The sequence below is a fragment of the Mauremys reevesii genome, linkage group 9 (assembly GCF_016161935.1).
Source record: "Mauremys reevesii isolate NIE-2019 linkage group 9, ASM1616193v1, whole genome shotgun sequence".
NCBI lineage: Eukaryota > Metazoa > Chordata > Testudines > Geoemydidae > Mauremys > Mauremys reevesii.
In genome coordinates this window covers 81,024,772-81,048,615 of record NC_052631.1, presented here as the reverse complement: position 1 = coordinate 81,048,615, position 23,844 = coordinate 81,024,772, and the positions used below count along the sequence as shown (strand labels likewise).

Sequence of the window (23,844 nt, the reverse complement as noted above, 5' to 3'; positions counted from 1 at the left end):
GGAGGGGGAAAGAGTGGGGACACAGCACGCTCGGGGGAGGAGGCGGTAAAGAGGTGGGGACTTGGGGAAAGGGGTGGAATTGGGGCAGGGCGAGGATTGTGGTCAAACACCCATGGGGCAGAGGGCAAGTCGGCACCTATGAATAGGGATAATAGCATTTCCCTTCCTCACAGGGATGTTGTGATGATAAATACATTAAAAAGGTTGTGAGATGCTCAGCTACTGTGGTGAGAGTGGCCACAGAAGTACCTAGGCCTGGTAGTCTGTGTGTCTCTTATTTCCTTTTTACAGATAGATTGGCTAATACTCTGCCTGCCTCAGCCGTGTCAAGTGGCTTATTCCATTAATGTCTATAGTTCTCTGAGGTCTTCCATTGAAGTCATCATGGAAATGAAAAGCACCATTATTTCAGTAAAAGAAAACTAATAAGAACAGTTACAAGGAAAAAGATTGACTACCAAAAGGTTTTTGACCATTTTCCAGTGATAGTTGTAACTGTTGTATGAGGGGTGATTTGATAGCTGCTTTCAACTACCTGAAAGGGGGTTCCAAAGAGGATGGATCTAGACTGTTCTCAGTGGTAGAAGATGACAGAACAAGGAGTAATGGTCTCAAGTTGCAGAGGGGGAGGTTTAGGTTGGACATTAGGAAAAACTTTTTCACTAATAGGGTGGTGAAGCACTGGAATGGGTTACCTAGGGAGGTGGTGGAATCTCCTTCCTTAGAGGTTTTTAAGGTCAGGCTTGACAAAACCCTGGCTGGAATGATTTAGTTGGGTTTGGTCCTGCTTTGAGCAGGGGGTTGGACTAGATGACCTCCTGAGGTCCCTTCCAACCCTGAGATTCTATGATCGGTTATTAAATGAATGAAACATAGAACAGTAAAAAGAAAAAAAAATCCCTTGTTATTTACTTGAAGCCTGATCACGGGCGAGGTAATATCTTTTATTGGACCAACTTCTGTTGGTGAAAGAGAAAGCTTTTGAGCTTACACAAAACTCTTCTTCAGATCTGGGAACAGAACTGAGGCTTTGACTACAGTACATATTACTTCTGTATCACATAAGTTGCTCAGGGGTGTGAGAGTAACTCTCACCCACGAGTGACGTAAGTTATACCGACCCAAGCGTTGGAGTGGACAGCACTGTATCAGCAGAAGAGCTTCTCCCCCTCTCATGGAGGCAGGAGTTAGGAGAGCGCTCGCCTGTCAACTTAGAGCATCTTCACCAGAAGCACCTCAGTGGCTCTGCTGCACTGGTATGCAGCTGCTGTAGTGTAGACATACCCTCAGAGTGTCACAGCTAAATACAAAGGTGGAACAGATTGTTAAGCATAAAGAGTTAACACATTTCAAGAGACCATTTAAGATGAAGCAGGCAGCTAACACTTCTGCAATCATAGGACGAAAGAGGTTCATAGGTTATAGATTGTTGTAATGAGCCATAAATCCAGTTGTGGAATGATTGTTTTGTGAAAAGTGTTCACCCACAGGTAATATGGTGTTTTTGTCTTATTTTTCTGAGAGTTCATTCAAGAGCATAGTGATGGTCTCATTTCACCCACATAGTTGTTATCGGGGCATTTAGTGCAATGAATGTTGTGATAGGCATGCAACCTTATTTGCATCCTTAGTAGCTGTGACATATGGCCAGAAAGGGTTAAGCATCCTGCACGATAAGTGACTTTGTCAACAGGTTGGCACCCACCTCTCACGAGTGCCCCCTTCTGGTTGGGCATGTCTATATTCTTTAGTTCTGGTGACCCCTTTTGGTGGTTCTCAAGTGGGTTAGTCAGTGACACAGTACTCCAGCTGAGTCACACTGTTTGCCTGTTAATCAGCACAAACTCCTCCCAGGGTATATGATCCACCAGGGCCTGTCTTTCTCTAGCATTCCCTGGGCTTTGGTCTTTAAGTAGTTCAGTTCTGGTATGAGGCTGTATCCCCAGGGCTTCCTCCCTGGAGACAGTGTCTTCCTGCAGCCCTCCCCAGGCTCAGTCCCTACTCAATCCTAGCAACCAGCCAGGAGCTCCCTCAATGCTCCCCCAGGCCCTGCTGCTCTTCCAGGCAGCCAGGCCTGCAGTCCTTTCTGCTCCTGCTCCTAGCAGCAACTGACTACTGCTCTGCAGTTCTTTTTATATGGCCCTCTTGGGCCCTGATTGGCTGCAGGGGAAGTAGCCACTCTAGCCTGCTTGGAGGACCTCTCCACTGTTCCTTCCCTGAGATGGGTGTGGCAGAACCCTGAGGCCTCCAGCAGGGGGCCTTTAGCCCTAAGTCTATTCCATCACAGACCCAAATTCAACCATTAGGGACATATTGGTAGATGATGTTTGTGTGTGTTTACATTGTCAGCAGCCTCTAACAATATATATGTAATCAAACAGTTCCTGTCTATGCTGTATTCTGTTACTTCAGAGATCAAAAGGAGATCTTAACATTTAAATGAACTGTAAACGTAGTGATATCACTGTATTACTCTCTCTTTGAAGTATATAGCAAATCACCCGCAAATGGTAGAAAACAGGCAATTGCCTGATGTTAATGTGTAGCTAATTCCCAGTGATGCTTAGGAAACAGGTCTACTTCAGAGTCTCAATGATTGCTTATTGTTTGCCTAAGAACTCTGAGCTGTCAAGAGAAGGCCTGCAACCATATAAAAAACCTTTTGGTCCTGATTCTTTTAATCTCAGATCTGCTTGACGCTTTATGCAGGGGAAGCTTAAGTCATAAGACTGAGCTCTCCGGTACCACCTGGATATGAGCATTGGACTGAATCTATGGACTAATTCTAAGAACTCTCTTCAACTCCAAAGCTTACCATCATCTCATAACTGTACTCATGTCTGTATGTATACTGATCTTTTAACCAATATTCTCTCTTCTTTTTAAATAAATTTTAGTTTAGTCAATAAGAATTGGCTGTAGAGTGTATTTGGGTAAGGTCTGAAACATTCATTAACCTGGGAGGGAATGTGTCTGATCCTTTGAAACTGGTAGAATTTTCTTATATGATAAATAAGATTTTCAGTAATCCTCATTATATTTGACTTGGCTGTCTGGGTGGAAGCCCAAGGCTGGGTTGCTATAAGGGAACTGTGTTTTAGCTTCTGTGTCACCAGTACGGTATTGTAGAAACTATTTTGTGCTGGCTGGGTAAATCCAAGTATTGGACTATCCACCAGCTTTGGGGGATTGTCTTCCCCACCCTTTACAGTTTGCCCTAATTGAGTAACCTCCGTATGGGCCGCCATGGGACCCCACAGTAGCCGATGCACATTTCTCTGCATTGGTGAGTTAATGATTCTATTGACTCAGCCTTTGGCCCTTCAGAACACCCCAAAGAGCACAACAAAGGAAATAAATGACTGTAGTTAACTTACACACTATTTCCCCCTTTATCACTATATTAACTGCAGCCAGGGTCCATTTATTACCTCAGAGCCAGCTAATGGCTCCTGCTGTTATGCCATTTTCCTGCTGATGCACAGGGAGCATTGCACAGAAACGATATACAGTCACCGGCCTGTTCTGGCTGGATTTGATTTGAAGAAGTGTCCAGATTTTTATGCACTTGAGCTCCTGTAGGTAACTGTGCTGAGAAATCAGTAAGCAGAGTTTCTTAACTGATGCTTCATCACTCAATTCCTAACAACCATCCTTAGCACATGGATTTAACATGCTTAATTCAGTCCTGCAACGTCTCTCTCACACAAAGTATTGCCAAGCACTTAGTTTTTGAGTAACTCACCTTGTTAACAAGAACAAGGGGGTTTGAGATGGAAAGTGACTCACTGGGGTGGATTTCAAGATAGATGGAGGCTGAGACAGAGAAATGGAGGCGCTGTTGGAATGGATGAAGTGCCACACTGTGGGAGCATGGATTACACTGGAAGGCATGCAAAGGTAGGAGCAGAGTAGTGCTAGAGACATGTGTGATACAAGAGCCATCCTGAAAGTAGCAGGCAACATGGACACAGTCCATTGGATGGGGTAGGTGGGATGGTTCTCAGAGTACCCAGAACCGTGAGTTTGCCTTATTACCTCCTCCTTCCAGCAAGAGGGAGTTGTGCTTGTGGTAGCTGGGTGTCAGCTCCTTGGCACCACCAGCCCTTCAGTCAGTCAAATACTCTCCTCCGGGCTCTGCACAGCCATCCCTTGGGTACAGCGAATCGGGGCGACAGCTCTGGGCCCTGCGGGCCGCTGGTGTGATTGGCCGGCGCCGAGCGCAGTCGGTCCTAGAAGTGACAGATTTGTCACTTCTGCCCCAGGCCCAGCACCCAACTAGGGGCGGCCTTGGGGCTTTGTCAGCCCTTACTTTGCCTTGCAGGTTAACAATCGGTGCACCCCAAGCCCCTTTGAATTGTTCCCCTGTGATATCCGCCCTTGAAACTGACTACTCACAGAAAGGTCCAGTTTTAAACCACTGCTCCCGTAAACAACATAGCATTTGTGAGAACTTCTAATACAACAGAATGAGATTTAAGAAAGAATAAAGATTAATTAGAAACAACAGGGGAGCGGTAGAAACAAGCAGAGTAGAAAACAAAAATCATAACACACAAACCCGGGTCTCCACTTATCAATAGTTAGCTTCCCTAGCTAACAGATTTCCCCCTACTCTCAAAGTTCAGTCTGTTACAGAGCTGGCTGGTTTCTCAGGAACCAGGATCCAAACATCCATCCAAGCACCCCTCTTTCCCTGCCAACAGGGGTTTTCTGCAGTGACTGGATCCAGAGTGCCTTTTCCTACACTCAGTTATATGGAAAAGTCTTTTGTTTCTATTCACAGGCAGGATGAATCCCACCTTGTAGAGTTGCTTTTCTTCCTTTAAGTGGCTTTGATTGTTCGTCCTTGCCTCTGACAATTTTCCATTGACTGTTCTGGGATGTGGCCAGGGTAGACTACAGAATTGTGCATTACCTTGCTGACTGACCAGGTAGGGGTAACAATTCCCTCTTGCTTGAAAGGGTCATCACATTTGAGACACATTGCCTCCAATCGACTAATTCTACTTCAAGTCCATAAAGCGTGCTTTCAATATAAATTCATTATTTCTTAAATGTTACCCGTACATACATCTCACAAGGATTATGGGTCTTGACAAGTGACGAGCTTTCTTTAAATACTTTAAAGACTGAATTGCTCAGATACTATATTGACCAGAGCCATGTAAATACCTGAAATAGGCAGCTAGAGGGAGAGGTGTTGCATGCAAGGTGCTACTGGGTATGTGTGGATAAGTTAGTGGGTAGAGTGGGGCCAGTCCACAGCATGCTTTGAAAAGTAGGAGTATGGCTGAGAGATACGTAGGAAGCCAGCAGAGGTGGGGGAGGGCTGAATCACTGTCTATAGCAGGGGTGGAAAAACTTACTGACCCGCCGAGCTGCATATGACAATCTCCAGAAGTTCCAGAGCAGGGGTGCCCCTGCCGGGGCTTAGAGCTTCAGCCCCATGGGAGGCACGTGATAGGGCTCAGGGCTTCAGCCCTGCTCTTGCAGAAGCCTCGAGCCCCAGCAGGTGCACCCTGCAGGGCTGAAGCCCTGAACCCCCCAGTCCCTGCTGTGCAGAAGCCCCCCCCGCCACAAGGCAGAGGTCCCAAGCTTTCCCCCCCAAGTCTGCTGAATGGAGAATGGATGGGGAGTGGAGGAGCTCTGCAAGCCACACTTTAATGGTAAAAAAGCCACAGGTAGCTTGCAAGCCAGTTTGGCCACCCCTGGTCTATAGCTAGAGATTAGCTTGGCAGTAGTCTATATTACCCTCTAAGTATATTCATCACAATGCACATTCCCTAGTCTCTGAATCCCTTCTCTGCTTTGCAGGCACTTGGTAGATGCTGGGCCTGAGAAATCAGAAATAAAATGTAAAAGCTTAGGTACTCAGTCTGTTACTAAATATAGCACAGCTCTATCTGGAATAATAAACTCGCCTGCAACCAAATTACGTACAGAAACAAAGGAAAGAATGTGTTTTCCTAACAGCATCAGTTAGTTAAAATCATTGCAACACTCCAGCTGATAAACTGGATGAAAACGCCTCCCCATCTCTCTCTCTCTCAGGGGGCAATTTTCCAAAGTTAGGGGCTTGGCGAGGAGGCCCAAGATATGGAACTCCACTCAGATCAAGGGTAATTCCAGGGAGGTTAATGGAATTATACCAGTGCAAAACTGGCACAAGTGAGAGAAGAATCAGGCCCAAGATTTTTTAAATTATTCCTCAACAAGTAATTTTTAAAAAGGAATTTGCTCAGTTGTGAAGTAGATAATGGGGACAGTAAACTTTGGTGGCAATTTTAGAATCTTTCTCCCCTTTATTTAGCTAACCTCTGCAAAGCCCTATGATTTACTCTTAGGGTTTTTCTTCACTGGAGATTAGTTTCCTTCAGGTCGTGTTTTGTGTCTACGTCTTGGGGTCAGTTTGGGAATCCCTCACTCCCACGGACGAGCAGTTACTCACATAAGTAGTGCCAGTGAAGTCATTGAGACTACTCATATGAGTAAATGCACATCACTGGGAGTCAGGGGGTTTCAATTAGCCACTTTTAAACTGAGGTGGGTCCAGAGTGGTATCATGGATCTGAATCCTCTGCACTTTGGGGAAATCTGGACTGAGTTCTGATCTCTCCAACTTGGGCCGTGCTCTAAAATGAGACAGACCTGAACCCAGTCTTCAGAATTCCTCAAATTTGAGGAAGTCCAACTTCAGATCTAGTTCTGGCTCCCAGTATAATGAACTGTGGCTGCTTGTACACAGATACCACAGTCATAAGTGGGAATCAAGCCTGTGGGCTTCAGCACAGTAGTAATGTGTCTGTGCTGATGCTCCAGCGTTTGATTGCCGTTGAGAACCAGGGTGCCTGTCTGTACTGACAGCCCCAGTTTGGTACAAAATGCTACATTAGATGAGACTTGAACACCTGCGAACACCACTCTGCACTAACTAACAGAAGAAATACGTAATACATTAGGACTCAGTACTTGTAATCATGCCAGCCTCTTGTTGCTAGTCTGAGTGACTAATGACCCACTACTTACTCACCTTTAGCTCAAGTAGTAAGGATGTGCACTTTTGGTACTGACAGTCCCAGGTTTGATTCTACCACCCGTAGTTAAGCAGCCACAGGTCAGTACATGAAGTTTGCAGCTTGGTCCCATCCCTACCTGTACATGATGTTTCAAATATTACTCTGTGTCCTAAATGAGTGCTGCATCACTGCAGAGGGAGAACTAACTAGCTAAACAGGATTATCCCTTGGCCCTGAAGGTACATTAGATACGCAATACCTGTGATGTATCTGGCTTTTACAGCTGCATATTTCTGTCTGCTTTGTGTAATGTATTGGAATGAGTGACATTTTCCCACGAGTGGAACATTTACAGTATACTCTCATTCCTCCAGAGCCCTATTATCTAAACCTCTGCATTATCCGAGTCCTTTCCTTGTCCCCCAGGATGAGAGGTGCACCCTCTTCAGCATTTGGATAATGCGGAGGTTTGGATAATAGAGCAATAACACTCAGCCAGGACTGCGAGGAGGAGGAGGCGACGACAACCCTGGCAACAGGGGAGGCCATTCTGATAATGAATGGTACCTGCAGCAGTGCAGGGAGCCCTTTGCAGTTCCACTGTCAGGGGAGTGAGCGAGCAGGGCCATGCCAATGGGGAAGCAGAGGGCTCCCTGTGCTGTCAGTGGGCCGGTGACAGCAGATCCCTGCAGGTGAGGAAGGATACAGGCCTGCTGGAGGCAGGGCAGAACAGAGTCCAGAGCAGGACCAGAGCAGCCCCCGCCCCTGGCACCTGTAGGGATCGGTTGTCACCAACCCTGCAGCAGTGCAAGGAGCCCTCTGCAGACCTGCCATCACGGGAGTGAGTGACAGAGCAGAGATCCCCAGCCAGGACTGAGAGGAGGAGCTCCTAGCCACAGGGATGGCCACCGCACTGCCACATGGCTCCTTCCTTCGCGATTATTCAAACTCCCGACCATCCAAATAAATTCCACGACTCCCATGCTATTCAGATAATGGGGAGTACATAGTAGTAAGTTACAGGGTGTTCATGTAACGTTCATCCTTCTCGTTGTTAATAAAGATAGGCAGACTCACAGCCCCTCACTAATGACACACTTCACATTAAGCTCTTGGCCTCCTTCTATTCCCACTGAGTTCAATAGCAAAACTTCCATTGACTTCAGTGGGGGCAGCATCAGACCCGTATGTTTATATTTTTAGCATCCAGATTTCATCTAATCAAACTAAGTAATCAACATTAAATGCAAAGAAACTGGTTTGACTATTTAGTCAATAAAGTTCCATTTAATATTTAATTGAGTTTATTAAAGAACATAATGAAATCAACACAGCCCAACTAATTCAACTTTGTATTTTGTTTTGTTTTGTTTAAAAAACAAGCAGTGACTCACTTCTCTCCCTGCTGCTTCCTCAGGCTCATCCACCAGGCACAGCCTGACCCTTCCCCCTTCACTCTGCAGAATCCCTCTCTGACACTAAGGCATAAGTGCTGACTCCATGAGTGCTCCAGGGCAGGAGCACCCATGGAAAAAAGTTAGTAGGTGCTTAGCATCCACTGGCAGCCAGCTCCCTACTCCTCACTTCTCACCCACCTGCAGATCAGCCACTACCCCTCTCTCCCTCCCAGCCCCTACTGCCCCCCACAATCAGCTGTTTCACGGCATGCAGGAGGCTCTCGGAGGGAGAGGGAAGAGTAGGGAATGGGTGAAACTAGGTGGGGAGAGGCAGGGCAGGGGTTTCATGGAACGGATGAGGTGGGGGCAGGGCCCAGGGTTGAGAACCCCCCTGGGGCCCAGAGGAAGCCAGCACATATGGCCTCAGATGCCCCTATAGCCCCTTAACATGGAGACTTCTGTTCCCAACTGTAAGTGATTTGGCCACTCCCAGCACCTGCTCATGGCCAAAGTGCCTCTGCAGTGCCCTGCTCTTTATCCCTCTGGATCCCCAATTTTCAACTGATGACCCCCCACTCCTTACCTTGTTCTTCCTTAGTTGCCCCCATGCTCATTTGAACCCCAGGTTCAGTAGCTCCTCCCCCCCAGGCCAGGAGAGGGGCCTTTAGATGCAGTGGGGCTTGTGCCAGCCCACCTCCCAGAATTCAATAAGGCCCTGCCCTTTATCCTCCCTCTTCCAGGGCTTTTACACAGACTCCACACTTGCTCATCCCATCCCCACTCTTATTGGATCAGGGCTTATTCACACAAAACACACTCAAAAGTAAAACTCAAAGGTTCAGAAGTGTGTCCCAGGGCATGGCTCTTACCTCAGAGCCTGGACAAGCGAGAGGGTTCCATCACAGTCCTCTTATCGGTCTTAGGGGGGTGAGCCATTCTGGGATTCAGCTGACAGCTAGCCTGCTCAGAACTGAGTCCCTACTGACTTCCCAGCATCAGCTCCAGTCAAGAACTACTTCAGCTCCCTGCCTGAGGTTCCCTCCCCACACCAGGTGTTTGTGGTTTGCTCATTTTAGCAACCCCGCTCCAGGCTTCAGTCTCCTGCAGCCAATTCCCTTACTCCCTTTGCTCGCTCACGTTGACCCTAGCAGGATTTTGGATTGAGCTGGGTAGGAATGGGAAAGCAGCAGCTGGCTAAAATACATTGTTTGGGAGTCTGTTAAAAAGTGGAGATTGCAACAAACCTGTCTCTGGACCAAGAGTGATCAGCAAGGCGGTGCTGCTTGCTGGTCTGAAACCAATTTAGTTTAGTGAGTCAGAGCACTGGGTTTCTAGGCAGGGTACTTCATTGCTTTTAGTCAATCAATAAGCTTTGCAAATACTCCCACTTTAAACATCACTTTATTTCAAACAACTGATTGTTTGAAAGCCCGTTACCTTCAGACCTTGCTTCTGGATTGGCCACATGAGGCCTGTTCTAGCTTTAAGGGCTGCAATCTTTGTTTTGCTTCACTGTCCTCCTCTTTGAGCCTGCCTGGAGCTCATCTGGCTCAATCATTTTTTTTTTGTCATCAATAATTAATTTTGGGGTTTGGTGGCTGATCCACAAAAATGCTCCCCAGAATTTATTTCAGGTCAACCCAAAGGAACAAATTTTTTTTCTTTCCAAAACAACTAAAAAAATGTTTGTTGCTGGCTGAACTAAACATTTGAATTGAAACTAAACACTTTTGATTATTTTTACTCTTTTTTTTTAAAGCTAAATTTCAAAAAGAAACAGTTTCAAAACAAGAAGTCAAAACATGTCATTTCAAAACTATTAAAATGTTTTGTTTTGACTGTTTCTAAATTTTGCCTTTGGCCAAAACAATTTGCTGAATTTGACTTGCGACTGCATTTTTTTCCAGCGAATATACTATTGCTGGGGGAAAAAGTCACTCAGCTCTAGTCCTGACCTTTGGGGTCGTGAAATATGTTTCATTGCTATATTCACTATTATGATGCTCTATTGTATGATTCATAGGAACCGTATGGCACACTGTGCTGTTACCTCAGGGAAATTCATTGTAGTGCTCAAAAAGGGAGGGGCTAAGAGTAGTACAAAGAACCAGGCATAAGGTCTGTGTAAACTCCATCCCCTTACCATACATATCCACGTCCCCTGGGGAATTTCTCGCCACCATCTCAGACAGGGAGTCTTGAGTATGACATCATTCCTGCCTCTCTGAACATGGTATCACATTCCTGGCCCCATTCCCAGTATTGACAACCCCAAGTGTTCAAAAATCATGAGCCAGGCCCTCAAATCCGGAGATTGCTTTAAAATAATTAGATTTTAAAAAGGGGAGGGGTTGTTTTCCAGTTTACGGTGCACTTGAATTGGGGTTTCAAGCTTTTCTCCCCAATCATGAGAGCTAGAATTTAAATAAAAGAAGGCTGAGGTTTTCATGCAATCTCTTGATTCCAGCAGCTGGAGCCTTAAGAAACACATCAAATATTGCAAGATATCCAGAGTTGGTATCACAGCCAGCACGGCCTTTCTGGGCAACTGACAGTGACACCATGTTCAGAGAAGCAGGAATGATGCCACACTCAGGACTCTATCTGAGCTGGGAGTGAGAAATTCTTCAGCTGATGTGGAGTATATATGGCGGGGAGGGGGTTACACAGCTGCTATGCCTGGTTCTTAGCTACTGCTGTTAGCCCCTCCCTTTCTGAGCACTTAAATAAACTTCCCTGATGTAAGAAGTGTAGTTTGCCACACAGTTTATAATAATCATATTGTCTAGCATAAAATCTTCTCAGATTAAGTTTCTGTTAATTATATGCCTCTCATGAGACATCAGTCCACAGAAAAGAGACTCGTTGCTTTCTGGAGTGTGCGGCTCTGCCCTTCACACTTTTTTGCCTAGACAAGATGACTGGGAGATGTTTCTCTTTGAGCAATATGAATAAGGTACCTGATCCCTTGAGATGCACGAGTGCTCAGTGGACACAGAAGGTTGTATTCTTTCCACTTGTTTTGAAAACCTTGCATATTTGTCAGGGAGGGAAGGGCAGGGGAGGAAGTTAGGCACACACCAATATTTTCACATTATTGGAGGGCATATGGACCAGGGGCTAGTGCAAGGAATGAAGGCGTGTGACATGGCAGACATACTTAAAAATATTGGTGCAAAGCAATCCAAATTGGAATATGCAATATTTTAAAACTAGCAGTGGGGTTTTGAACCTAGAGGAGCACTGAAATATTTGAAGAACTTCAAAAATATTCCCCCAGGAGAATAAAACAGAATTGCATACACAGCAAGAGATCTATATAATGAGAACAAAATCCCCCTGACTGAAGAGGTCTATGCTGTTGGAGATGTGAAATGGACGTTGGATTGCAGCTCAAAACTGCTTTGCTGGAGGTAAACAATGATCCATCACAGTAGTCAACAAGAGGCACGCAAATGAAGTCACAGAGAACCAGCAGCGCACAACCCACTGACCGCGAACTTCCCATGCACTATCTGCAGCAAAATGTGCACCTCTAGAATTGGCTTGTATAGTCAGAGGGCACACTATGAGACCAACAATAGATGATCTGCACAGATTTGCCATCATCGGATCGATGGACTACCAAGACCAGAGTAGTCTATTCCCTATTCACAGCCCTTTCAATAACTGTCATACCTAACCACAGCACCCAATATGACACCCTGCAGCTCCCTAGGTCAAATTCTGTCCTGATATAAGCAGTTGTAACTCCGCTGGTTCTCTCGGAATTGTGCCTGCTTACACTAGGTCTGAATTTGGCCCCGTGACTGAAATGTCTCGTCCATGAATATTTTCTAAGCTCTGTGACAGCAACATCATGGGTTACTGGCAGATAAATTAGTTAAAGCTTAGTCCTGTCAAAACAGCCTAGATAAGGAGACTTGAATGAAGCCTATTGAGCAAAACTGAACTTGTCTGTGTGGGAGCTCTACTGGAATAAGATGGATCTGCTAATGGATAATAGTTTTTTTCTACGGAGCTGGTGAAGCTGCTTAGCTGGAAACATGTGTTTTAGATACCAAGAGTCCTGAGCTCATATTGCTTCTGCTTTGATTTGTATAATATGTGTTATGGGTGGAGGGAAGTGGCTTGGATAAATGTCAGAGCTAGCTAATCCCTTTGCTCAAAGAGTTGAAAGTTTTTGATTCACTTCCTAAAGAAAATCCAGGCCCCTGTGCACTTCCTGGTTCTAGCAGAAGCTCTGATAATGAAATACCACAATGTGACCTTTTTGTCTCAGGAAAGATGAGAAAAACCTGTCCCTGTGAGATTTCTGAACTGGATTTCAAAACCATAGTGGTTCAAAATAAACATGGAATCAAAACTCCAGAGTGTTTTGAGCTTTGGGCATCCCTAATGGCAAGACTTAACAGATAGGCCAGGGGTCCCCAATGCGGTGCCTGTGGGTGCCATGGCGCCAGTGGGGGCATCTAAATGTGCCCGCATCCTGGCCGGCAGTCGAGCATCTGCCGAAATGCCACCGAATTTCGGCGGCATTTCGGCAGCGATGCCTCTCGATGATGCCGCTTGCTGCTGACAAGCGGCATCATCAAGAGGCGTCGCTGCCAAAATTAGGCGGCAGTTTGGCGGATGCTCGACTGCTGCCACAGTCCTTCATCTGGCGCCCGCCAGACGAACAGTTTGGGGACCACTGAGATAGGCTGAGGGGCAGGTGCAAAAAGCTTGACTTTCATTCATTAATGTAATTATAAAACTAAAGAAAAAGAATACATCCAGACATGTATATTAAAGTGGCGTCTATTTGATCAATTTTTTCTCACCTACCTTTGGAGAGCTCTTGTCTTTTTAATTTCTCCTCAGAGACAGCATTGTGCCTACCTATATCTTTATACAGCACATAGTACAAGAGGGCCCCAATCCTGACACAATCTGGACACTACAACCACAGTAATATTAACAAAAATACAAGCAGTAGCATCAAGAGGCATCGCTGCTGAAATTCTGTGGCATTTCGGCGGATGCTCGACCGCCGCCACAGTCCTTCATCTGGCGCCCGCCAGACAAACAGTTTGGGGACCACTGAGATAGGCTGAGGGGCAGGTGCAAAAAGCTTGACTTTCATTCATTAATGTAATTATAAAATATATAGACTAATAGACATATTGGAGCATGAGCTTTCATGGATCCAACGAAGTGGGCATTCACCCACGAAAGCTCATGCTCCAATACGTCTGTTAGTCTAAACTATTGTTGTATGTAAAGTAAATAAGGTTTTTAAAATGTTTAAGAAGCTTCATTTAAAATTAAATTAAAATGCAGAGCCCCCCCAGACTGGTGGTCAGGACCCGGGCAGTGTGAGTGCTACTGAAAATCAGCTCGTGTGCCACCTTCGGCACACATGCCATAGGTTGCCTACTCCTGCAATAGACATCTCAGCCTCCTGATTCACTCTCTCTGAACAGGTAAGTTTCTATGGTGTCTGATTGCAGCCTATTCACTTGTTCACACTTCTGAAGACTGAATGGTTCAGACTGTTCTGTGACACTACAAAGATCATTCAAGTAACCTATGTTGGCTTTATAGGCATAGATGCTGGAACTAGGGGTGCTGGGGTGCTGCCGCATCCCATGGCTTGAAGTGGTTTCCATCATATACAGGGTTTACAGTTACAATGTCTCTCAGCATCCTCACTATACAAATTGTTTCAGCACCCCTGGGTATAGGCCCTGGCTGTGTGACAGAAGTCAACATGCCCTGCAACAGGATTACAGAACCCAAGACACAGATGCAGGACGAATTGTTAAGAGCATGAACAAACACGTTATGAGATCTCAGGGCACATTACTGAAGTGAAGTTTAGTGTTTCTGGGAAGTACTAGGCTCACAGATCCTGAAAGAGAGTCCAGTGCAGCTTCTCCATCGGCATAGTTAATCCATCTTCATGAGAGGCAGAAGCTATGTCGACAAGAGAAGCCTTGCCGTCAACATAGCGCTGTCTTCAGCAGGGGTTAGGTTGGTATAAATGCGTCTCTCAGGGGTGTGGATTTTTTCACTGTGTTATAGCTGTGACGGGTTGGATCACAGAACCCCCGTAGGGAGCTGCCACCTGATGTGCCAAGACTTCGTCTACCCCTGCCAGCTTGGGGCCCCAGCACCCTGTCTTGCTGAGCCAGACACTCCCATCTGCTCCAACAAAGACCCAGGGTCTGAATTTCTTGCCCCAAAGCTGCAGGTTTACCTGAAAGCCGCTCACAGAAGTGTGCTTGTCTTTAACACTCAGATGCCCAACTCCCAATGGGGTCTAAACCCAAATAAATCCATTTTACCCTGTATAAGCTTTATACAGGGTAAACTCATAAATTGTTTGCCCTCTATAACACTGATAGAGAGATATGCACAGCTGTTTGCTCCCCCAGGTATTAATACATACTCTGCGTTAATTAATAAGTAAAAAGTGATTTTATTAAATACAGAAAGTAGGATTTAAGTGCTTCCAAGTAGTAACAGACAGAACAAAGTAAGTCACCAAGCAAAATAAAATAAAACACGCAAATCTATGTCTAATCAAACTGAATACAGATAATCTCACCCTCAGAGATGCTTCAGTAAGTTTTTTCCTCAGACTGGACACCTTCCAAGTCTGGGCATAATCCTTTCCCCTGGTACAGCTCTTGTTCCAGCTCAGGTGGTAGCTAGGGGATTCTTCATGATGGCTCCTCTGCCCCTTTGTTCTGTTTCACCCCTTTATATATCTTTGGCATAAGGTGGGAATTCTTTGTCCCTCTCTGGGTTCCCACCCCTTCCTTCTCAATGGAAAGACACCAGGTTAAAGATGGATTCCAGTTCATGTGACATGATTACATGTCACTGCAAGACTTCATTACCCACTTGCCAGCACACATGTATATAGGAAGACTTACAGGTAAAAAACAGCCATCTGCAGACAATTGTCCTCGTTAATGGGAGTCATTAAGATTCCAAACCACCATTAATGGCCCACACTTTGCATAATTACAATAGGCCCTCAGAGTTATATTTCATATTTCTCGTTTCAGATACAAGAGTGGTACATTTATACAAATAGGATGATCACATTCAGTAGATTATAAGCTTTGTAATGATACCTTACAAGAGACCTTTTGCATGAAGCATATTCCAGTTACATTATATTCACTCATTAGCATATTTTTATAAAACCATATAGATTGCAACATCACAATAGCAATGTGAGTTTATAGCATAGACCTAGCCTCAGCTCTGGGCCTCTCTGTGGAGATTGTTACCAAGAGGCTCAGCTACTGCTGAGGGGGGAGGGAGATTTTTGTAACACAGGAACCTATTTCCAGGGAATTGGACTGAGACCCTCAGATTACTTCTCAGAGGCTGCAACCAGCAGATGGTAAGAGTAGGAATGGTCAAAACATTTCTGTCGAAACTGCTTTTTGATGGAAAAATTGGGATTTTGACTAAATGAAATTTTCTGTGGCATGTGCTTTCTTTCTGAAGAAAATTTCATCTTGTCAAAAAATGCAAAACCTGCAAACTTTTGGCCAAAACCCGATAGTTTTTGATTGAAAGCATTTCAGCTTGGGGGCTTTCCGACTTCTGATGAAAAGTCAAAATTTCCAGAAGAAAAATTCCTATTTTCCAACCAGATCTGGGTAATAGAGAGGCTACCTTTTGCAGCAATGTGATTTCATGACTCAGAATATCTCCTCTTGCAAAGGATGTACTCGTGGATATTTTTTTCCCCCAAAGCACTTTTCAATTCTTTTGTGTCAGACATCGAAGCAACTGTTCCTTATTATCATGCTCTTCAGATTCCAGTTTGAACACTTGTAACCAGCGGTAAAGTCACAACAGCATTTCTATTTTCTGGTTGAAAATATCTGCTTCCTTTTATTCTAACACAGTCAATAATTAAAGATGTTTGTGGGCTTTGAAGACCATGGCATTGCGTCATGAGCAACAGACTGATTAAATCAATCAGGGGGAAATAAATTTCCATCATTCACCTACAGTTCTTGTGACCAGTGAACATTTATTTTTTCATTAGCTGTGCTAACTGATTCACAAGGCAGGGGACTAAATGACTGACCATGGAGGTAAGAATAAAAGTGCTTAATCAGTGCACCAGAATAAAGAAGCACATTTGGGGAGTATGCATTGGATATAGATTAATTTCTATGGGACCATGAAAAAAACAGATGGAAAAGATCCTTTTGGTCATTTCTAATCATTACTTCCCAAAAGCACTTCCTATTAAGGCAGAATTTTTCCCTAAAGTTTATTCTCCAGCATTTTGTTCTCCAACTCACTCTCCTGCTAACCCCTGATGTGCAATGATAGGGGCAGGGCCGTTTCTGCAAAGCAGCAAGCACCGCCGCCCTGGGCGGCGGTAGGCAGTCGTGTGCCCTTGAAGGCGGGCTGCGCGCAGCGCAGCGGTGGCAGCAGCTTCTATGTTTAGCTCCTGGACAGCTAACCAATGATAGGTGAACAAAGTAGCATCCTGATGCTGTAAACCCTTAGCCTTTTATGTTGCTCTTTCCTATGAGTAGCCCTTCAATGACCCCACAATGCTTGAGTGTGCTATGCAGTATAAAGTCATGCAAACCATGTTTTCTCCGGATGCATTTCTATTGATTGTTTTAGTGGAACTCGTCAACGGATGCTAATTATCTTTCACAGTAGAACCTCAGAGTTACGAACACCTCGGAAGTGGAGCTTGTTTCTGACTGTGAAACGTTTGTGGAACATTTCAGTGACTTACCTACAAAACTGTTTAGTTATTTTCTGGATGTAAAGTATATTAGGCTCTGTCTATACTGGCAAGTTTCTGCACAGCAAAGCAGCTTTCTGCACTGTAACTCCCGAGGTGTACACACTGCCAAGACACTTAGTGCACAGAAACTGCACAGTAGCAGCGCTGTAAAAAAGCCACCCCGACAAGAGGCGTAGAGCTTTCTGCGCTAGGGCTACAGTGCCGCGGTGCCAATATAGACACCCTGGTCGATTACAGCGCTGAGACTGGCCTCCGGGAGGTGTCCCACAATGCCTGTTCTTGCCTCTCTGGTCATCGGTTTGAACTCTACTGCCCTGCCCTCAGGTGACCAACCATCAGCCCACCCTGTAAATTCCTTAGGAATTTCGAAAGTCCCCTTCCTGTTTGCTTGGTGACGTGTGCAGTGGTCTCAGTGCATCTTTCCAAGTGACCATACCTGTTCCATGCACCAGGTAATCCCCAACTTGGAGAAATGCCGAGCTGCTGGACCTCATCAGCATTTGGGGAAAGGAGGCTGTCCAGTCCTGGCTGTGCTCCCGCCATAGGAATTATGATACCTATGGACAGATTTCATGATGCATGACAGAAAGGGGCCATGACTGGAACACATTGCAGTGCAGGGTCAAAGTGAAGGAGCTGCGGAACGCCTACCACAAGGCGCAGGAGCCCACAAACTACTGGTACTAGAAAGAGCTGGACGCAATACTCGGTGGTGACCCCACCTCCACTGCCAAGACCACTGTGGATACTTCAGTGGCTTGCATGTCAGTCGAGAGTGGACCGAGCCAGGAGGAGGAAATCTTGGACGAGGATGTGGAGGAGGAGGGAGACCCAGAGGCAGAGGATGACTCAGAGGCCAGAGATGCATGCAGCCAGGAGCTCTTCTCTACCCTGGAGGAGGCTAGCCAGTCACAGCTATCAGATCTTGGCGAAGTGCAAACAGAAGATTGGCAGAGGCCCTGGAGGTTTTTCGCCTTCCTCTGCAGCATGGGGCATGGGTCACTTGATGGAGGATTCTCTGCAGCTTGAGGTCTTCAAACCACAATTTGGGGACTTCAATAACTCAGACATAGGTTAGGGGTTTGTTATAGAAGTAGATGGGTGAGATTCTGTGGCCTGCATTGTGCAGGAGGTCAGACTAGATGATCATAATGGTCCCTTCTGACCTTAAAGTCTATGAGTCTATGAGAAGAGGAGGCCCCTGGTAAGTGGCTTTGATTTTGGAAATTGCTGAAGTGAGTTGTTGGGAGCAGGAGGGTTGCAGGAAGCAGGCTTGTGTCTGTATGATGCACGTATCACCACATGCCTAGTCTGAGCGGTGGATTGATTGACTGTTGATTGACTCCCTCACTTCACGGGAATCTGCCTCAGAGATCTTTAGGAAACTCTCATGGAGATACTGGGCAATTTGCTGCCACAGGTTCTTTGGCAGAGCTACTTTGTTTCTTGCCCCATTAATGGTAACTTTCCCGTGCCACTGTGCCGTCATGGGTGGGGAAACCACTGCTGCACACATAGGTGCCAGGGCGGAAGCTGCAGACTTGGAGAAGACCCTCCCTTGATTTCCTGCTCACCCTCATTCCATAATGATCACATCCTGTGGAAAGTGTGGGGACAGGAATGATTATCAGGCCCCCCTACAGTGCTGGCTCTCCCCAAGAGCCACGTGCCCAGTGTGCAGCAGGGTCCGGGAAGAGTGATTTACCCTGCCCCTGCGGCTACTCACCATTTTGGAGGTCTTGTGGCTCATGTGTGTTTGTCTGGTGTAGAACTGTTAAATGAAATTGTTCATAAGTAAAGTTTTATAAATGAAACAACATTCATTCATAAAACCGGTTACCCCAATAACTGGCTAATTGACAATTAAGATGTTTGTTAAGAGCCATAGCTGTTCAGCCAGCTGCCCTTGTAAATTTCACTTTCAATCCAATTGCTGCTTAAATCACTGAAATTTGCACTGTTTCAACATTGTAACTTCTGCTCACTGTTTGCCATTCATTATACTTGTCTACATTGTAGCTTCTGTTCACTCTTTGCCATTCCTTACACTTGTCCATATTGTAACTCAAACTCCATTTTAAAATGCTCACTCCATTTTGTAAAAGCCTGCTGCAACCTTCATTTTCAAAACCCTAATGGAGTGGTTCCCAAACTTGTTACACCGCTTGTGCAGGGAAAGCCCCTGGCGGGCTGGGCCGGTTTGTGTACCTGCCGCATCTGCCGTTTCGGCCGATCGCAGCTCCCAGTGGCCGCGGTTCGCCGATCGAGGCCAATGGGAGCTTTCCCTGCACAAGCAGCAGAACAAGTTTGGGAACCACTGCGCTAATGTAATCTTATTAGTTTAGTTTAAATGTGTGAATGAGGTATGTATGGATGATGGAATCAACCTCCAGCGCCAGCCTGTCCTGATGAAATAAAGTTCAAACACCAACGGCTGAAGATGCAGACAACAGCCCTAACAAAGTAAGAAGAGTCCACCCTAAAAGAACAAAGGTACAATAGAAGGTGGACCAAAGCCAGGTCCGAGGCTGAAAGTCACGTCTGCAACTGACAGATGATCAATCACACCGAACCCAGAAGCAGCGTGACACAGCAAGACCTATAGACTCTTGATTCAAAATAAAAGCCTATAAAAAAGATGAGTGAGATGGAAGACTTTGTGCAGGTAACATTCTGCTGCCAACATGGGAGGGCAGACCCAGCCCTTTCTTGTGCCCGGCTTTCCTGGCCAGTTAGCCACCACAAGCTACGAACCCAAGCTGCAAAATCAAGCCACGGACTCAAGCTACGTTCAGGACTGGTAACTATCCAGCAGCTGCAGAACATTAGTTATTGGTCATAAATCAAATTGTGTTATCATAATAAACGTGGCATCTTTTCCTTGTCCCCTGAAACGACCCTGGGTAGTTTTGTCTGCATAACACTGGGGTCAGCCAGTTAGTGACAGGTATGTGAATAGTGGCTGTATTTTAAACCACTGAATCAGTGTTCTGTGTGTTGCAAACAATACTGCTTCTGTAAAATGTTGCGTTTAAACTTCACAGAGATGACCTTGGGAGCCCAGCCTCCCTCTTTGTTATTGGCGGCTGAACGGCTGCACAGAATTAGAAAGCGGCCAAGAAGAACTAAGGAGGACTTTCTGTGTGATGTTATGATGCACTCCGCGGCCGAGAAACAGGAATTGAAGGAGTGGTGGGAGAGCGAGAAGAGGGACCAAAAGGAGAACGAATGCCAGAATGAAGCCATGGAGCATCTCTTAAAAGTTATGGCATGCTAAGCGGAAATGCTCCAGACGCTACTAGCACTGCAAACTGAGCAGCTTCGTGCTCGCCCTCCCCTTCAGCCGCTGTTGTAAAACTCTTTCCCAGGCTCCCCCCAGACACCGCCAACACACTCTTATCAACCTCCTGGCTCCAGTCTAGTCCACTCCTCCCCCCTCACAGTCCACCACTGTGGACTCCCACTACTCACTGCACTCAACACCCATTCCTCTGCAGTTTGGTCCTGCTGAAGAACAGTACCCACTGCATTGTACTCCAAAGGAGAAGGTTGGATAGGATCCCTGGACATACACAAATCTTTTGCCGTCCCAGGACCCCACCTCCTCCTGGGACCTTCCCTTCACCCATCCCCCTCACTGCTGATGTTTTTTTTTTGGTTTGACTCTCTCCTCCGATTGTTGTTTTTAAATAAAAGAATTGTGTTGGTTTGAAATCTTTATTCTATTAATTAAAAGCAAACAGAGCCCTGCAAAGCAATAGACAATTATGTTAAACCTTCATATTGCATCATCTGCACCAATCACAATCACCTCCTAGCATTACAAGCACTGCAATCCCGAGCATAGCAACAAATAAAAGTGGCTCTAAGCTTCAAATTGCTGCCTCAAGGCATTCCTGATCTTTATGGCCCCATGCTGTGCCCCTATAATAGCCCTGGTCTCTGGCTGTTCAAACTCAGCCTCCAGGCACTGAGCCTCTGTGGTCAAGCCATGAGTGAAGCTATCACCCTTCCCTTCACAAATATTATGGAGCATACAGCACATGGCTGTAAGCATAGGGATATTGTCATGGGCCAGGTCCAGCTTCCCATAGAGGCAGCGCCAGCGGGCATTTAAAAGCACACTCAACAGTCATTCTGCACTTGCTCAGTCTGTTGTTGAACCCATCCTTGCTGCTCTCAAGTTGGCCCGTGTATGGCTTCATAAGCCATGGCATTAAGGGGTAGGCAAGGTCTCCCAGGATCACAATGGGCATTTCGACTTCCCCTACGGCGATCTTCTGGTCCAGGAAGGAAGTCCCTCCTTGCAGCTTCCTGAATAGGCTAGTGTTCCGAAAGAGGCGTGCATCATGCACCTTTCCAGACCAGCCTGCGTTAATATCTGTGAAGAGCCCATGGTGATCTACAAGTGCCTGGAGAACCATTGAGAAATACCCCTTCTGATTAAGTACTTGGTGGCTAGGTGGTCTGGTGCCAGAATTGGAATGTGTATGTCATCTATTGCCCCACTGCAGTTAGGGAAGCCCATTTGTGCAAAGTCATCCACAATGTCACGCACGTTGTCCAGAGTCACGGTCTTTCGGAGCAGGATGCGATTAATGGCCCTGCACACTTCCATCAACACGAGTCCAATGGTCAACTTTCCCATGCCGAACTGGTTAGTGACCAATCGGTAGCAGTCTGGAGTAGCCAGCTTCCACAGTGCAATTGCCACACACTTCTCCAACAACAGGGCTGCTCTCATTCTCATGTCCTTGTGCCATAGGGCTGGGACGAGCTCATCACACAGTCCCATGAATGTGGCTTTCTTCATCCAAAATTTCTGCAGCCACACTGCTCGTCATCCCAGACGTGCATCACGATGTGATCCCACCACTCAGTGCGTGTTTCACAAGCCCAAAAGCGGTGTTCCATTGTGTTCAACACCTTCATGAATGCCACAAGCAATCTCATATAGTAGCTAGTATGCGTGGCGAGATCAATGTCACACTCCTCTTGTCTTTGTAGTTTAAGGAATAACTCCGCTGCCACTCATGATGTGTTGGTCAGAGCGAGAAGCATACTGGTCAACTGTTCGGAATCCATTCCTGCAGACCGAAGAGGCAGAGCACACAGTACACAAACCATTGAAAGATGGTGCCAAATGCAGACGGAAGTACAGGGATTGCTAGGATGTGAAGCAATGCATCACAGGGCATTGGGACAGGACCCATGATGCCCCGCAACCCCCTCCGTCTTCCCACAACTCTTAGAGGCAGAAGAGGAAGAGATGTTCTGTGGGATAGCTCCCCAGAGTGCAGTGCTCTGAATACTGCTGCAAATCTGAACACGCTATTACACAGGCAACTGACAGTGTGAACACACAACAGCGGTTTCCCTTCAGCGCTCTCTGTGCGGTGATGTAACTGCCGGCGATGTAACTCTGCCAGTGTAGACATGCCCTTAGATACAAAGGCAAAGATCACTTCACAGAAGGAACTGACCCTTGAAGATATGAACAATACGCAACTTGAGGACAGAGATAGACAGAACAAAACAAACACAAGAACCTTCAGGGAAATTGATGAGAGAAAAGACTTTGTTGTTTTTCTATTAAGCTATCAAGTACTATCCAGTAAATAGATATCCTAGCAAATCAAATAAACTGTCACTCGACTAAGGCTTACAGTGCTTCCAATTACCATGTGGAATATGCACTCTTGTTGTTTACAATATGCTGGATGCTGAAAGCTATTGGAAAAGGAAGGACTCAATATCAGCAGATGTCTCCGTGTCAACAGACACAAGGACAGCATTATTTAAAAACTGCCACATTTAATCCAACCAATTTTCGAACAGATGCTGGATTTATCAGTGACATTTCTATCTGAGCCACTTTCTATTTGTACATTATAAAGAGACATTGCAAACTGTTTGACGGAAATCAAGTGTGAGTGACTGTTTTAAAGTGTTTGTGGGTGAGTTCAGCATTCATTAAAGTGAAGGCATAATAGCACTGGCTGACAGCAAGCACTGCGCAAGCTTCTCTCGCATATGGCTCTGCCAGCACTCCTCTTTCCTGAGCTAAAGCAACCCTGGCTACTCCCATCCTGGGCCTCATATAGCTGTGTCAAGGCACTTCAGTCCTAACCCACTGTTCTAGTCCTAGAGTGGAAGTGGAGCATGATGATAAGTATTGTGTGGATTTGCATTTTTCTTTCAATGTGTGCCAGTGATGCGGAGACTGAGGCCACTGAGTTCATTTTCACATGTGTTCTAAGGCAGGAGTTCAACTCATGTTTATGCAGGTTTCATCTGGCACTCATTCTGTCACGGAAATCAGCTTCCCAATGTGAACCTGAATAGTTAGCTCTTTAACAGCGTATACTTCCTGTCTATCATTTACAGAACCATTTAAACCATAACTTACCCACATTATGTTTCTTATCAAATAGGTTTACAGACGGCTAAAACACACTAGGCATGTTCCGAATTGCCTGCAGTCTTCTCGTCCTGATGTGTAGACTCACAAGTGTTTTCTTGAAAAGACAATCAGAGCCTTGGGCTGTGATTTCATCATATCAGCCATGCAGGGTCTGTCCTGAACGGTACTTGCATGGGAGAATTGTAAGGAACACCCTGGTGGAAGGAGTGCATCTGTGAG

At 45.9% G+C, this 23,844-nt stretch overlaps 1 long non-coding RNA gene across 2 annotated transcripts in view; it reads right to left on the bottom strand.

The window, feature by feature from the left end:
- Positions 1 to 9,448, bottom strand: part of LOC120372633 — a 62,028-nt gene extending 52,580 nt beyond the window's left edge. For both annotated transcript variants that reach the window (XR_005585080.1, XR_005585081.1), the window contains exon 1: positions 9,286 to 9,448. This is a non-coding gene — a long non-coding RNA (uncharacterized LOC120372633). The remainder of the gene's footprint in view (positions 1 to 9,285) is intronic.
- Between the last annotated feature and the right edge of the window lie 14,396 nt (positions 9,449 to 23,844).